The sequence below is a fragment of the Gastrolobium bilobum genome, unplaced genomic scaffold (genome assembly GCF_033153095.1).
Source record: "Gastrolobium bilobum isolate Gb01-03AN ecotype WA unplaced genomic scaffold, APGP_CSIRO_Gbil_v1 utg11789, whole genome shotgun sequence".
NCBI classification, from domain to species: Eukaryota; Viridiplantae; Streptophyta; class Magnoliopsida; order Fabales; family Fabaceae; genus Gastrolobium; species Gastrolobium bilobum.
In genome coordinates, this window is record NW_026899784.1 from 56,239 (window position 1) to 74,697 (window position 18,459).

The window sequence follows — 18,459 nt, forward strand, 5'->3', positions numbered from 1 at the left end:
TCACCAGTCACCAGAGGAACTCATATAACAGCTACTCTCACCTTCCTCACTTATACTCCGTAGCTTGCTCCACTAGATCTTCTTGGGTAACAAAGCGTTTGCAGATTTCAAGCCCAATACTAATTTAATCCAAATCAAAATCTAACTCCTCAATCTTAACCATATTTGGAGAAAACAGACAATAGACAAAAACCAAAGGTGACAAAGAACAGGCAATGATTCTATATACCCAGAATTTGAGGAGGGGAAGAGTTTGAGGATTTTTTCTAAACCCTCCAAAATCCTCCTTCTTCTTAAAATTAAAGTTCCCCCAATTTAGAGGATTTGAGGGGGAAAGTATTAAAAATTACTTATCTACCTTTAACATTAAAATGTTAAAACTACATAATTGTGAATCATTTTTAAACACGATATTGTTAGAAAAGTCTCAAATACCGACAAATTTTATTGACGAAAAATATTTCGTCAAAAATAGTGATGAAATTTTTTACGAAAATCATATACGTCAAAAAATTTCCGTCAAACCTAAAGACAAAATTAGAGACGGAACCAGATTTTGCCACAATCACTAACATAAATTTTGTACGAAAAAAAAATTCAATCAAAATTATTGATAGAACCTAAATTGCGTCGAAACTTTTAACAAAAATATTTCCGTCCAAAATTTTGATGAAACACATTTCCATGGAAAAGTTTCGACGTGAAACAGTTACGTCAAATTTTTTTACAAAAACTATTTCTGTAAAAAATGTTGACAAATATTTTTTTTTTCAAAATTCTTTACGAAATCTAAATTTTGCCAAAATATTTCACAAAAAAACATATTCATTAAAAATTTTGACGAAAAATTTCAACGAAACACATTTCTATCGAAAATTGTTGACAAAAAAAATTTCATCAAAATTTTTAATCGAATTTAAATTCCCCCTAAAGTTTTCGACGAAAATATTTTCGTTAAACTTTTTGGCAAAAAAATGTCAAAAATTTTAACGAAACACATTTCCTTAAAAAAATTTCGACGAAAAATATTTCCGTCAAGTTTTTTGATAAAAAGCATTTCAATCAAATTTTTCAACGGAACGCATTTATGTCAAAAAATTTCAACAAAAAATATTTTCGTAAAAATTTTTGATGAAAAATATTTTGACAGGAAAAATATTTTGTCAAAATTCTTTACATAATCTAAATTTCGTCGAAAGTTTCGAATGAAACATTTCCCTTAAAATTTCTAACAAAACAATTTTTTTCGAAATTTTCGTCAGAACACATTTCCATCGAAATTTTGAACGGAAAACGTTTCGTCAAAATTTTTGACAGAATTCTTTTTTCGTTTAAAACATTTGATAGAAAATAAATTTCTTCAAAAATTTCGATAGAAAATTTATTTTTGTAAAAATTTTCATTAGTTGAAAAATTCCGTCGCTTTTCGACGAAAAATATTCTGACGAAAAAAATAATTTTGTGATGAAATTTTCATCATTTGCAACGTAAAAATTTCATCGAAAATATGATTTTTTTGTGTTGTGAAAAGTACATAAATAATTTTGTTAGAAATTTTAAATTTAATTTAATTTATAAAATATAATAATTATATTAATTTAAAAAAAGGGTAAAATAGTAAAAATATCTCATTAACCCTCCTTAATCCTCCTTTACCATTTTTTTAACTCTCAAACAAGGGAAGGGAATATCCTTCAATTTCCTCCTCTTTCTTCCCCTCCCTCCCATTTGGATCCCCTTCCTTCCCCTCCCCTCCAAACTCCCAAACAAAGCCTAAGAGGAGAGAATTGTAATGCATATCTTATCATAATTGAACACTACAAAATCAATAGGTGAAAAAAAATTCCTATTATATATATATATATATATAGAGAGAGAGAGAGAGAAAGAGAGGGTTTGGTGTTTCTCTCTTTTTTTTTTGGTATAACCTCCGGTCACATTGTCTTCGGAGTACGACCCGAAGGCTATCCTTCATTGGAACATGGAGTGCATTGAGCTTCGCCGCCGGAGGAATGATGAAACTAATCTCTCATTCGAGGAGAGAGGTATATCCTCTAGCCCCCAAAGAATTTTTAAGAATTTGCTTGAGACATGGTTTGAACCCTTGACCCAAGCAAATCCTTTTTCTCATTTTAAAGGACATAAAATTGCCTATTATATATACATACATACATATATATATATATATATATATAGAGAGAGAGAGAGAGAGAGAGAGAGAGAGAGAGAGAGAGAGAGAGAGAGGGAGGGAGAGAGAGAGAGAGAGAGGATTTGGTGTTTCTCATTTTAAAGTACATAGAATTGTATCCTTTTAAGTAAGAGAAATAGATATAAAATGAAAATTATGGGAGAAGAAAATTGATGGGTTTTTTTTAAATTATAATTTTAAATAAAAAATACTAATTATAACTAAAAAATACTAATTTTAACTAAAATGACCATACTTTAAACGGAAAAATATTTTTCCCAAAGAAAAATAATTGTCTATGTAACTTTTCTTATCCTAATTCATAAATTTTTTTTAAAAAAATATTATACTAATGTACATCAATAAAATAAAGCTTTCTAGATTAAACCAATAAATAAATAAATTCATCCATAAAATTAAAAGTTAATAAGTTCCAATAAAATTCTAATTAAGTAAAAAAAAAATTTATACCAAGTATCCCAAACTTGGAAAACTTTTTCCTCGCCACTTTATGTGTTTTATCAATAATTGCCGATGGATTTTGTGCATAAGAAACCTAAAAAGAGCTATAAACCATATATGACACTATTGAATAGTGAAAGAAAGCGAATTTGTATGGAAATAGGTTTACACAAAATCAATCTTGGCCTCTAAATGATCTATGATCCCCTTCCGACTCATTATGGAGCTTAAAATAGACGTGTTATTATTTTCTTCAAAGTCCATTCGAAGCGATCATAGTTAATTACCCTTTATTTTGTATTCTTGGGATATGTAATTATGGATAGATTATTCTGCCTACTCGTATTTTGCCTACATTTACCTACTTCTCTTAACACCGTTAGATTACAATCTCATCTAATGGTGAAGATTTGCGGAATAAAATAAACTATTTTTTCCTTCTTTTTTTCTCCTTACTACCTCTCACACTCTTTCTCTCTCCTCCCCTTTCTCTCTATCGATTTGCGTAATTTACAGTGTTAAGAAACCCGGACCGACTCGGCCGGGTCGACCCGGGAACCGGTAAACCGGTCATATAACGGTTCGATTAAAGCAACGGACCGGTCATGCATCAGAACCGGTGCGACCCGGCCAGTTTTCATGAAAACCGATGACCCGTCGGTTAACCGGTGACCCTGCCCGGTCCCAAAAAAAATTCAATTTTTTTTTTCAAAAAAAAAATCATAATGGACATATTTGAATATTTTTTTGCTTATTGACTTACATAAGTTATGTACCTATAACACTAATATTATCTCAATTATGCACTATGCAGAAAATTTTGATTTGATTTATAATTAGTGATGTCATTTTCTGAATCTAGAGCCCCGTATCACGATCATTATATTTTTTTGTTTGATCTTTTAATGGATAATAATATGTGATTTACTTTTTTTAAATTAAAATATTTGTAATTTTTATCATTTTTTATAGATATTTGAGTATGTTTATAATTTTTTAATATAAATTATAAAATTGCATATAATTACCGGGTCATGCAGTTGAACCAGTGACCCACTGGTTGAAGCAGTGACCCAGTGACCCAGTACCTCGACCAGATCAATGACCGAGCCGGTTTTAATAACATTGGTAATTTATAATCTGAATTTATATTTGAATCTAAATTCAATCAATGATCGATGGCATGATAATTGTGCTGGATGAATATAATTTTTAAAATTCCTTAAATATGATATAATTAAAAATAGCAGAAACCACAAAACTATAAAAAAAATGAAAACCACGAAGAATCCTTCCCTTTGAATTAATCCACGATTACAGTAACCTTTCCATTTTGCTGTTAAAATTTGAAATCGAATCAACTTATCTCCTTCTTCTTATCTTGTTTTTCGCCTTGAATTGGGGAAATGATCTATGTTCTTTCTATGTTACGTCCAACAACAGGCATACATGATCTTATAACATATGGCATTTGGGTTTGTTTCTTCTTGATTCCCCTTTTCAATTTTTTATGTAAATGCTCATAACAATGACTGAGTTGGATGAATTGAGAAAAAAGCTTACACCTTATTTTGATGTTGAAGCGTCATTAAAGAGAGATAAAAGAGATGAGAGAGAAAGAATGAGAGGCCGTTAGAGAGAGAAAGAAGTCAAAGAGTTTATTTTATATAGTAAATCTACACCGTTGGATAAGATTGTAATCTAATGGTATTGAAAGGGGTAGGCAAAGGTAGGCAAAATAAGAGTAGGCAGAATAACCTATCCCATATAATTATGCTTATTTTGAGTAATGAATCTAAATCCTCTCAGCTAAAAATAAAATATAATAGATGAACAAGATACCTACTAGATTCTTTAATTTACAACAATCAATATATATAACTATAAAAGAAAGGTCTCCTTAAAACACATCTACCACTTGGGTTTCCTCGAGCAGCAAGATCATATCTAACCCAATAAATGCTATGCACCTCCACTGATCCCAGAAACCTGTTCGCAATACTTTTCACAAGCTGGGCTACATACACCAATGGTAGCACCTTTCTCTTTCAAGCACACAGGCATGCATTGTTTAGCACAATCAGATAGAGTTTCAGCCCTTTTAAAAGAGGCCATTGTAATCACCAAGCAGATCAGCAATGCAGCTATTGTTTTCTTTGAGGCCATCATGGGTTGAAAATCTTTTGCTTTGTAAGGTTTTGTAGCAGGTAAAATTATGAGTTAAGAGGATATAGGAGTACTTTGCTCTATTTATATATGGGATAAAAGGTTTTACCAAGTAACCTTATCGGGAAACATAGCGCGCTCCTCGTGTTTGCGAGTGGTGAGGAGAAAAACATGGTAATATTTTAAATTTTTACCTTAACTAGGAATTCTATAAATATTTGATATCGTTATAGGTTGTTTGAAGTCTTTCTAAGGTCTTCATTTCACCAAAAAAAAAATAGTAACAAGTCATATTAAGCAGTAATTTTTCCTGGTAATTAATGCCTTACTTAAAGATAGTAATATTTGTGTAACGAATTTGTCGTATGTACGATTAATGGTCGTCAAAAGTTTACCTCTTAATTTAATGACTTTAATATTTCTACATATAAATTATTGGGAAAAATGTTTTGCAGTTAATGCAGATAAGTTATTTGCATTTATTTTCAAAACGACGTCGTTTCGGTACTGAAATCTTAAAAAATTATAAATATAAAGACTATTATAACCCTAAAATAAATTAAAATTACAAAAACACCATGATTTTCGCTTCAAAACAATGTCGTATTAGCTTACTGCAGATAATTTATCTGCAGTAACTGCAGAAAAAATGAACCTATAAATTATATTCATTTTCAAAATAGTGAGGTTTTGCATTAAAAGATTAAAAAATTATAATGAGTAAGACTATTATAATCCTAAAAAAAAATTATAATTACAAAAATACATTGATTTTCGCTCCAAGACGACGTAGTTTGGGCTCAATGTAAACCTACATTGAACCCTAATTTAATTTGCCAAACAAATAAAATTAGTTATAAAAAAAACTTATTTTAAAGAGGCAACAAATTAACACTTAATGGCGAGAATTAATGTTAAAAGATGTATTTCTTCTCGATCTTGTGTCTAGATATCGAAAGAAAAATTGTCAAAAAATGGTAAGAGTAAATACATTTTTAGGTCCCTAACAAAAAATACGGTTCCCTCTTTAGTCCTTTGGAAAAAAAAAATAGTTGTCTGGTCCCTAATAAATTCAAATTGGTGTCCTATTTTAGTCCTTTTGAGGGATTAATGTGAATCTTTTTTGAATTTGCGAGGGACCACGATTTCAACTAAATGGATCCAGTTTGAATTTATGAAGGACCTCAAAATTAATTTTTGTGTGTGTAAAGAACTAAAATGAAAATTATATTTTTTTTGTTAGGAATTCAAAAGAATATTTACGAGAGATTTGTGTTTGGTAAAACAAATGGGCCTGAGCACAAAAAAACAAGGCCACGACCAAACTGAGTTTATCTCTAAAGTGAACAAGAGTTTTTCTATTATTTTTTTAATTTTAAATATATGGTGTATATCTTAATTCACAGAAATCTAATGATAAACACACCCTGACTTATTTTAAAGACGGTCTCACTTTAAAGAATTTATTTTCAAAAAAAAAAAAAACAGAAGTAAAATTACATCAAAGTAATTATGCAGAGTACGTAGAGCCCTGAAAAATCAAACAAAAGAAGGACAGCTAATTGGAAAGGAGAATGGAGCAATTGATTTAGATGATGGTTCTGAACCAAACATTTTTTTTTCCATCCAAGACTATTTCCTTCCGGAAACATATGACTGTTGCATATTTGTTATATTCTAATTATTTAATTGATTTAAAATATATTTTGATGATTATAATTAATTTAATGTTGATTTAATTGATAATATTTTATATTCTTGAAATTACTAATGAGCTGATTGTTTGAGATTTCAGAATAATTATTATTATGATTTGAATTAGTATTCAAGATAATTGAAGATTGTATGAAGATTGAAGAAGATATGGAAGATATCATGAAGAAATAGAAAAGCATGAAATCAAGTAAAAAGTAGGATAGATTTTATCTTTTTAATCTCATGTAAGAGAAATAAAATATTATTTGCCAAAGATTTGATTAGGATTGCATTGCATAATAGATTAAGATGTTATTATTATAAATAGGGCTCATTATATATTATTTCAGAGTGGAGAAAATACAAGAGAGAAGAGAGAAGAATATACAAGAAATAAAAGAGAGAATTAGATTTTCAATATTAGAATTCTTTCTTGTGCATCAATTGAAGAGCTTTCTCAAGAACATTCATTTATACATTCATCCTTTGGCAAAGTGAATATTTCTCCATAGGAATTCGTATTACCTATATGCTTGAGGAAAAGAAGCACTGTGGTAAATACTTTAATTGTAATTTTCTTCTTGACCTTTTTGAAAGTCTGTACTGGGAAACTTGGATACCACCATGTCTCTTTTTCTTGGAAATTGAGAGTAACTTGAGAACCCTTGTGTGATAGGGTTTCGGAATCCTAAAGGGTTGAGGTTTCGTACTGGAAAACTAAGATACCAGTTTGAAAATTTGTGTAAGGGGTAGACTAGGAAACTAGGATACTAGAGAACTCTTTGTACACAAATTTTATAGTGGAGTGGCCCGTTGAATTTTAGTATTCGATTTTAGGGCTCGTGATTTTTCTTCTCTTTTGGGTTCTTCACGTAAAAATTATTGTGCAAATATCTCTCTATTCTTATCTTGATTTATTGTTTTGAGTTAATTTTTAATTAGCGAATTATTTTTATAAAACTCAATTCACCCCTCTTGAGTTTATCCGAGACCAACAATGACGAAATTATAGACTAATCCTACTGCTTCAGAGTAGAGAAATCATGAGAGAAATTTTGCAATACTCATGTTAGAGACACTTTCAATTTTAAGTTTGCCAGACAATATGCTCCAAAGCTCCCCATGGCATGAGTCATACACACCTCGATGTATATTTATGAACTTTCAGCCACCTCTACCACTTCATCTCACAATTCATAAGACTAGCTTCACCAGGATTCCCCTTGGCAGCATCACCATTATTAAGCTTGATCCAACTATGATAGGGAGGGTTGTTAGATCACACAAAAATGGTCTTTTAACGACATTCCATGTCCATGGGTCGCACGATACCCGAACTTGCATGATATAATTCCTAACAATAGTGTTGGGCTTTGTTGGGTCACGAGTTTAACAAAGAACAACGCCTCGTGCATATTGATATATGTTGGAGGATTGCCTGAGTTCACAAGCTAGTATTACTTTAGTGGATACAATTATTGTATCCTTCTATTCTGTCATATTTTTATAAATTATGAATAGATAAATTAAATACCTTATATTCTCTCATTTCAACGAATACAAAAATATCACAACTTTGAGACTTTACGGTATTAGAAGTCTCCTTACTAACTAAAAAAAGAGCTTGTCAATCCCAGATGAATACAAAAGGGGAGTGAATTGAGTTACATAATTTTTTTCAATTACACTAATGCATGATTATAATATAATCATCTTGAGCAATTAAGAACAATGCAAATAACTCAAGTAATTTTATACGAAAAACTACAAATGATGGAAAAGAAACCCCAATTTAAATATCTCTATCCAAATTAGAGATAAATCTATGATAATAAGCCAAACTCAAATCAGAGTACAAGAATATAACCTATTATAGAACAATATAAGATTAGACTTATTTCTCCACTACAATCTGCGCACTCAAATCACTTATTAGCTTTAGCAACCCATATTTTCTTATGCCCTTTTATTTTGTCAACAATAATAACATTTTCTTCCTTCTTTTTCCAAAAAAAAGTTTATATCAGTATATAGAAGAATAATTTTTCCCTTTATTGTAGGAATTATTCCTTTCAAATGCATTAATCCTAGATAATCAATCATATTTTAAGTGTCCTATTTTAGCACAGTGGAATCACATTTTTTTCTCATACAAAGTAACATGTTTAGTCATAGTTTTCCATGCAAAATTTTTATCACCTACATACCTCAATAACATGTCTAGATTTATTTTGACTTTTAGTTAAATAGCCTACAACATTGATTTTATTTTTCTTGGGTGAGCTAAGGGCCGACTCTAGCTTATTTGGAGATCCTAATTTTCTCTATTCATTACAATAATTTTTTTACTTCAGTTCTACTATTTTAGATTCAATAACAACACTTACAAAATTATCTCCATGATCAACTTTGTTGATTTTAGCCTCAATTAATTCTACAATTAGTAAAGCTTATAGTTCTTATAATGCCCCATATACAACCGGTTTGTTAACTTATAATATGGTAATAAAAGCGTTGTTTATTTGTATTAATTAGCCGAAGACTTAATAGAAGTATTACAATAGCTTACCACAACTATATATGTGACTTTTTAACAGAAATGGTACAATCCCATACATACCTATATAGAATCCATATATAATATATTTGTGACTATGTCTCATGATCAAATCACTATCCAAATATAATAACTAATATTACTTTGGACAGTGTTTTACGGACAACATAACAACTGAATATTGGACTATAAAGGGATCAAATCCCACTAATATATCTTGTACCTAAAATACAAAAAAGTTCAATATATATAATATCCATATCCTTAATATTAGAATCCATCCATGGATTCCTACACAATTTGACTCTGTATCAATTCATATCCAACTTATATATACAAACATATATGCTTTTACATATCAATCCCAATATATAATTGCGCAACCTTATATACATAACCTCATATGAAGATATATTTTACAAAGCATATATAAAAATATTTCTTTGACATAATATATATACATGTATCCTCTAACATCATAGCCATACATACATATACATCCTCGTGTAAAATATATATAGATGTACAGAGGCTATATATGCCCCTCAAAATACATGCCATAATGTATCCATGCATAGTACTAACATATCATGCTCTTAAACTATACAGTCACCCACTGCTCGTGACATATAACATATATATATATATATATATATATATATATATATATATATACGTATCAGATAACTCTCAACAGTCTATGATCTCTATCCTTGCATGACACTATTATCCTTGGAGGACTCTCCTGCTACTAACTGGGTACCTGAAACATGATTTTCAAACGGGATGAGATATAAAATCTCATAAACTCAGGGTTTATAGAGAAATTTTCTGCCTATGTGTTCACTTCCTGCATGATAGGTCACATAATATAGAGGAATCATATATCACAACATAAACTTTTGCCCTCCAGGGCTATACTCCAAGGGTTGTGTAACATCCCGCATAATTAGGAAATCACATAACTTGCAATTAGGGGTGTGAAACATGATTGAAATTCGAATTAAATGTGTGTTTAGAGCGGAATTAATTTAAGTAGGAAAGTTATCTTGTTGTTATTATAAGCGAGCATGTGTGAATATTTAAAAAGATTCAAGACACTAGTTAAAAGAGATAGAATTACAATTAATTATAATATAGGTAGGAATCCTAATTACTATTTAGGGGAACATGAAATAATAATTAATATGTATATATTTCATGTGATAAGTGAACCTTAGTTACCTCTCACAAAAAAGAAAAGAAATCTGCATGCATGTAATTTGATTGGCCAAGAAATGGCCACATGGCAAATCCCTATCTATCTTATCTCACCACCCCTTGCACCCAATAAGAAGAGAGAAATCTCCTTGCATGAAATTCTATTGGCCATGACAGCCACATCACACCTAGCGCCCAATGAAGGTTAAAGCAATCCTACTTTTCTTTTGTGCCTTGGACCATGCCACTTATACAATCATCAGACCTTGGATTCTTCTTTTCATGGTTCGGCCAAGCCCTTCATGACCAAGGGTTCCATTTTATCAAACCGAAAACCTGATCTCTCTTGAATCAAACCCAGCCGCATGTTTATATCCCTAGCTCCCTGTACGCATAGAAAAGGAATACCCAAGAAAACCGATTGACAATCCGTGATTCAAAGTCACTCTTAGCTTCCATCTTGCTCTCTCTCATCACCGTAAGCCTCTTAGATGAAATCACAAACAATGCTGCATTCCCTTCTTACATCATCCCTATCTCAAATCGTGACCTTCCTAAGGAGACAGCAAAACATTAAGCAAACCAATCCTTTTATTTCTAGTCAGCCGTGTAACTTTAAGCAAGGAGGTTGAAGCTCAACATTCTTTCCCCCTTGTGCGCACAGTCCCACTTTAAGTAGGAGAAGGTAAGGTAATTTTCGCTGCCTTCTTGTTCCTCCTACTTGGACCGATTCTGAGTAAGTTTTTCTCTCTTGTTGGAACACGATTCTGCCTTGATGGAGTCGCACTCTTCTTTGCATGTAGCTGGAACTGGTCTTGTTGGAGCAAGGGGAAAAGTGTAGGACTGTTTCTGTTGGGTTTTAAACTTTATTTGAATAAAAGAAAATAGAAAATGAAAGGTTTTTTGGTGAAGAGGTGTGTCTCTTAGAAATTTGTTAGTGGACATTAATGAGTTTAAATTTCCTAAGTTAGTCATTAGTATTTCTAGTTATTTGCTATTGCTTTTCAATAGTACCATGTAAATCATTTGAATGTAAGGCTTGAATGTTAAAAGATATACAAAGAGGTATATTCAGAGAACTCCTTGTGTGTTTGAAGTGTTTGAGAGAAACACCATTAGAGGACCTGTGATTCACAAATTGGTATCGGAGCTTGAGTTATGGAGAGTGTGAGCACTTCCAGTATGTCGTTGTCCCGCCTGACAAAGGCGAATTACGTGAATTGGAGTATCCAGATGAAGGCGTTGCTCGGATCCCAGGATGCTTGGGATGTTGTTCAGGACGGTTTTGCTGAAACTGCAACCACTGCAGGATTTACAGCAGCTCAAACCAAGGCGTTGAAAGAGACGCATGCGAAGGACAAGTCAGCCTTATACACGTTTTTCCGAGCTGTAGACGAGTCCGGATTTGAGAAGATAGCAGAAGCAACGACGTCTAAGGAAGCATGAGACATCTTGGAAAATGTCTATAAAGGTGCTGATCGAGTAAAGCAGGTCCGACTTCAAACTCTACGTGGCGAGTTGGAAGGCATGAAGATGAAAGATTCAGAGGGTGTATCCGAGTTCATCACCCACGTTCAAGCCGTGGTGAATCAGTTAAAGCAGAATGGTGAGGAATTATCTGAGACTAGAGTTGTTGAAAAGATTCTCAGGTCGTTGACAGACGACTTCGAAAACTTCGAAAACGTGGTATGTGCAATTGAGGAGTCGAAGGACTGGACTACGCTTTCTGTTGAAGAGCTAGCAGGTTCCCTTGAGGCGCATGAGCAGCGCAAGAAGAAGAAAAAGGAGGAGTCGCTGGAGCAAGCACTCCAGACAAAAGCAAACATTAAAGATGAGAAGGCGCTCTATTCTCAAAATGTCGGAGGTAGAGGTCGTGGACGAGCTGGACGTGGAAGTGGACGAGGTGGTTGTGGCCGAGGTCATGAGGTGAGAAATGAAGAAAGAGCTGAATCGAGTCAGAGAGGAAGAGGACGTGGCCGAGGTGGAAAAGGCCGGTGGTCAAATCAAACAAATGTGGAATGTTACAAGTGTGGCAAGTATGGCCATTACTCGAGAGATTGCAACTCGGACAAGTGTTACAACTGTGGCCGAGTTGGGCATTTCGCTAAGGATTGCCGAGATGAAAGAAGAGTTGACGAGGCTTCAAACCTCGCTGTAGAAGGAGATGGAGGAGTTCTTATGCTAGCCCATGGTGAAGCCAGTTCAAAGAATGAGACGGAGTGGTATTTGGATACCGGTGCCAGTAATCACATGTGTGGTTACAAACACTTGTTTAAGGAGTTGAAGACGGTGGAAGCCGGACATGTCTCTTTTGGAGACGTGTCCAAAATTGAAGTAAAGGGTCGAGGTACGATCTTTTTCTTGCAAAAGGATGGACGAGTTGGTACAATCCGGGACGTGTATTACGTGCCCGAGCTCAAAAGTAACATATTGAGCATTGGACAGCTGATGGAGAAGGGTTACTCGGTTCTAATGACAGACCGAGTTCTACTGTTGAAAGATAAACAAGGGCGTCTGATAGCCCGGGTTCAGATGGAAAAGAACAGAATGTACAAGCTGAGTCTAAAGAGCATGGAGGTCGGCTGTCTACAAGCCGGGGTAGAAGATAAGATGGACTTGTGGCATAGACGGTTTGGACACCTTCATTATGGTGGTCTGACCGAGATGATGAAGAAGGACATGGTAGTGGGACTACCGAAGATTAATTCTGAAGGAAGATTTTGCGAGGACTGTGTATTGGGAAAACATGCGAGAAGCCCGTTCCAAAGGATGGCAAGATACCGAGCTAGGCAGCCTCTGGAGTTGATACATACCGACCTGTGTGGACCCATTACTCCGGGGTCCTTCAGTGGTAAGAAATATTTTGTAACTTTTATTGATGACTTTAGTCGAAAGACTTGGGTGTATTTTTTAAAGGAAAAATCCGAGGTGCTAGAGGCATTCAGGAGTTTTAAAACAATGATAGAGAATGGTACTGGAAGATACATCAAGTCGGTCCGCTCAGACCGAGGTGGGGAGTACGTGTCAATAGCTTTCAAGAAGTATTGTGAAGAACATGGGATAAGGCGGTTCTTGACCGCTCCGTACTCGCCCAAGCAGAATGGAGTAGCTGAGAGAAAGAACCGGACTATCCTGGATATGGTCCGATCTATGCTAAAAACGAAGAACATGCCAAAGGAGTTCTGGGGAGAAGCCGTGCAATGTGCCGTGTACGTGCAAAACCGATGTCCGCACTCAAGTGTGAATGATAAAACTCCACAAGAAGCATGGAGTGGTCTAAAGCCATCAGTGGCTCATTTCAAGATTTTTGGTAGTGTTGCGTATGCACACATACCGAATCAATTGAGGACAAAGCTAGAAGATAAAAGTAAGAAGTATGTGTTTATTGGCTATGATGAGAAGACGAAGGGGTACAAGTTGCTGGACCCCGTCAATAAAAAGGTGTTGGTGAGCCGAGATGTAAAAGTGAATGAGGAAGATGGATGGGACTGGAGTAGTCCATCCGGGGTCAATATGGAACCCGGACTAAAATCAATTGAGGTCGGACAACCTTCGACCTGGATTCCTGAGAATCCGAATGACTCAGATAGTGATGAAGAGCAGAGACAACCGAGATTGAGGAGTCTACAAGATTTGTATGATTCCACCAGTGAAGCACACTTGGTATGTCTATTGGCAGATTCTGAAGAAGTAAGCTTTGAAGAAGCAATCCGAGATGAGAAATGGCAATCAGCCATGGAGGAGGAAATAAAGGCGATAGAAAAGAACAAGACGTGGGAGTTAGCCGAGCTTCCCAGAGGAAGTCGACCCATTGGTGTGAAATGGGTCTACAAGAAGAAAATGAACGCTAAGGGGGAGATCGAAAGATACAAAGCCCGGCTAGTGGCGAAAGGGTATAGGCAGAAGGCTGGCATTGATTATGACGAGGTGTTCGCACCCGTAGCAAGAATGGAGACAATCAGGCTGTTGATCTCTCAAGCAGCCCAATTCGGATGGCCGATCTATTAGATGGATGTAAAGTCGGCATTCTTAAATGGAGTACTCGAAGAGGAGGTATATCTGGAACAACCTCCGGGATTCATGAAAGCCGGACAAGAAAGAAAAATGTTGAGACTGAAGAAAGCTTTATATGAATTGAAGCAGGCCCCAAGAGCCTGGAACACAAGAATTGACAATTACTTCAAGAAGGATGGACTTGAACAATGTCCATATGAACATGCACTATATGTGAAGAAGAAAGGAGGTAAAATTCTACTTGTTGCTCTATATGTTGATGATCTGATTTTCTTGGGTAATGATGAAGGGATGATTCAAGATTTTAAGAAGAAAATGAAGAAGGAGTTCGAGATGACGGATCTCGGTCTGATGAGGTACTTTCTTGGTCTGGAGGTCAGACAAGATAAATCTGGGATCTTCGTCTCTCAGGAAGCCTATGCAAAAGGACTTCTAGAGAAGTTTAAAATGACAGACTGCAACCCGGTTTCAACGCCAATGGAACCCGGGTTGAAACTTTCAAAGTATGATGGAGGAGAGAGAGTTGATCCGAGTTACTACCGGAGTCTAGTTGGAAGTCTGAGGTACTTGACGTGTACGAGGCCAGATCTGTGTCTGAGTGTTGGGATCATAAGTCGATTTATGGAAGACTCGGGGTGCACTCACTAGAAGGCGGCTAAGAGAATTCTGAGATATGTGAAGGGAACAATCTCACAAGGACTTCATTACTCGAAGTCGGACAAATACAAGTTGACGGGTTATTCAGACAGTGATTGGTGCGGAGATGTTGATGATAGAAAGAGCACGGCTGGCTATGTGTTTTTCATGGGAAACACGGTTTTCACGTGGGTGTCAAAGAAGGAACCCATTGTGACCCTGTCTACATGTGAAGCCGAGTATGTTGCGGCATCTTGGTGTGTTTGCCATGCAATATGGCTAAGGAATTTACTAAGCAAGCTGGAGCAAGGGCAAGTCGGCGCAACCGAAATCCGAGTTGACAACAAGTCTGCGATCGAGTTAGCAAAGAACCCGGTCAATCATGAGAGGAGTAAGCATATTGATGTCAGGTTTCATTTCATCCGAGATTAAGTCAAAGAAGGAAAAGTGGAGCTGACTCATGTTGCAAGCCGAGATCAAGTTGGAGATATTTTTACAAAGCCCCTGCCGACGTTGTTGTTTGAAAATTGCAAGAAGAAGATGGGAATGAAGGATGGTAGAGATATTAAAGTTTAAGGAGGAGTTTTGTTGGGTTTTAAACTTTATTTGAATAAAAGAAAATAGAAAATGAAAGGTTTTTTGGTGAAGAGGTGTGTCTCTTAGGAATTTGTTAGTGGATATTAATGAGTTTAAATTTCCTAAGTTAGTCATTAGTATTTCTAGTTATTTGCTATTGCTTTTAAATAGTACCATGTAAATCATTTGAATGTAAGGCTTGAATGTTAAAAGATATACAAAGAGGTATATTCAGAGAACTCCTTGTGTGTTTGAAGTGTTTGAGAGAAACACCATTAGAGGACCTGTGATTCACAGTTTCTTGGTTTAGGGTGGTCTCTTGTTCGTTAATGAGCTGGTGAGTTGAGTTCCGATTTTCCCTTCTCCTCTCTTGCTCTGTTTCGGCTAGTTTGTAAATTCTAAAAAGAAATTTCTGTTTGGTAATCCTTCGTTTCAATTCTGCCCAAACTGTAAATCCTTGGTGCATGCATGCTTAAATGACCATTTTAAGATTGGAAGAGAATTAATTGTCATGCTTTAGGACTGCCCTTTTGGGCAGAATAATGATGCAACTTTGTATGCTGTAATTTTGAGTAGACAGCCTATGTAAGGGTCACAATTAGCGCACCTCATGTTTAACTAGGAGGATACTTTAATTTGATGATTTTCCTTGCATAAATTTTGTCCTTTGAACCACCCTTTTTGGTGTTGATATATGTTAATCCAAAGCTAAATGGTGTGAACATGGTCATAGCTATTTAATTGTTGGACTGCCCTTAGTTAGAAGGAGAACTATACAGCTATACATGTTTTAATTCTGTTAAACAGCCTTGGAATTGGTACTGTATGTCAAAATTGATGTTTAGGGAACTTGGAAAAATAATCCCTTAATATTATTAGAACGGGTCCGTGGGTTATGAAAAACTGGTTGAACGTTCCTTGTGCTAAAAGTTTATATACAGCTTGCTTAAGACCTTGTTCACCCAACCGTAGGTCTTAGAGAAAATGTTACACAAATCAATAAATTCTGTGCCCTTAATTCTTGCCTAAGCCGAGTTAGTAGGTGTAGGTTACCTTGTGACTGTATTACTTGTTAGCAATTGTAGTGTTTTTTTAAAAAGGAAAGTGTGAGCATCTAATGGATGAACAAAGCTTTAAATATGTTAAAAATCTACTTTGGGCAGCGTGTGAAAGTCTAATTATTATCCCCCTAAGTCGTGTAGAACATGTTAGGTAATGAGATATTTTAAGTTCCTAGGTGATGGCTGTGTAAGTCGAACCTGTATGCATAGGACTCCTTGAGCGTTGTTAAGTGATAACCATTAGTTATGCACCCTTAAATATGAAAATTGGCTAGTTATGAACTTTGAAAGTTAATTATAAACCAAGTACTAAGAAGGGCGGAAAACACTACAATGGGTAGAAGAGATAAAATAAATATGCTGAGCACTTAGTAATGAATGAAAATCGAACCCGCACGTATTGAACAACTTGGATTTTGTAAATTAAGGACAATTAATGAATTAATATTACGGCAGAAAATTCGCTTAGTATATAGACCTGGAAACCGATTATGAACCAAAGAGTTAGGAGAATGAGAAAGCTATGTATTGTATGGGAAATATATGTGATGAATTCTGACTTGGTATATATGTTTGTTAGGTGCTCTAACCTCTAAAAGAGTAGGCTGATTGGTGATGTTTTGATTAAAAACGTTAAAGACTTGAGGTAAGTGTTTGATGGTGAGACCTATTGTGACTATTAGCTAGCGTATGAAATTTTGAACTGATGCTCACATGTGCCTATGATTTGTATTCGGTTATATGTTATATGTATTCTGCCTTTGGATTTGACATTATGGAAATTCTGTTTTGGGAATTCTTTGTGATTCGGCAGCTTGATATTAAAAGTACGAGAAATATATGCTATTATGATCTAGTCATGCATATACATCTCATGATTCATTTGTTTCTGTTTGTGTGTGCCAAACATGTCATAGCATACAACACTATGCATTCATTCTGGAAACCGAAGTATATAATAAAAATAAGCATACGTTTGAGCACGCATCATATAGGCATCCCTCCGGTACCAGGGTATGGGACACTTGGCTTCAGTCCGCATAGGTCGCAGTTAGAACCCTCTTGAGGAGCCACTATGGGATCTCCATTGTGCTTGTTAGTACGTGCACTACAGTGCTATGAACGTACCCTTTGGCGTTATATACGCATCTTGATTAGTATTTTGGCGTTATATACGCAATATGATTAGTACTTTGGCGTTATAATATACGCACTATGATTATGTGTTAGCATCTGTCCGGAAAAATTAAATGTTGATGCGACTGTTTTGAAATTTTGTACCTAGTCTAATATTGTTGCTTTACTGGTTTTACTATCACACTACTTGGATTTTTCTCACCCCTTCGGGGGCTCAATTTTTATAAATTGCAGGAGGACTTAGAAGCATTTGAAGGGGTGTTTGATGACATGATCACATGAATAATTCTATTTAAGTTATGTTGTTGGCAACCTTGCTGTTTGTTAGCTATCTCTGCTCATTGTATTCTGATTATTTGACTTGGTGTAGTTTCTTAAAGAATGGCATGCCATGATGTATATTCTGTTTTGAAAGGAAGCGTAGCACGATTTTTATATCTCTAGTATTTAGTTTGCGAAAATTATTGTTGTAGTATTTAAATTCGGATTTTTGAGCTGTTTTTGCGAGCACTTTGCGAGTTGTCGTTCTGGGGCTATAGACCTCCGAATGAGGTATAATTTATATGCATGTAAAGCCCCAACTGTTTACTTTCAGATTATATAAAGATTATGTTCAAAGCTTGTAATCCCGATTTATTATTATTTTTACAAGTCATGAGGTTTTTAGAAAAATACACTGAATTTTCAAGTACTTTGTGAGTTCTGTTTCGAGGGGCTATTCTCCTCCGATTCGCTTACAATTTATATGTACGCGAAGCCCCGGATGT

At 34.9% G+C, this 18,459-nt stretch overlaps 1 long non-coding RNA gene across 1 annotated transcript; it reads left to right on the top strand.

Moving 5' to 3' along the window:
- The first annotated feature begins 10,525 nt into the window (after positions 1-10,525).
- Positions 10,526-18,205, top strand: LOC133293491 (uncharacterized). Its single transcript, XR_009749062.1, has 3 exons — positions 10,526-10,958; positions 17,136-17,201; positions 17,927-18,205. It is a non-coding gene; the product is annotated as an uncharacterized LOC133293491 (long non-coding RNA).
- The last annotated feature ends 254 nt before the right edge of the window (positions 18,206-18,459 follow it).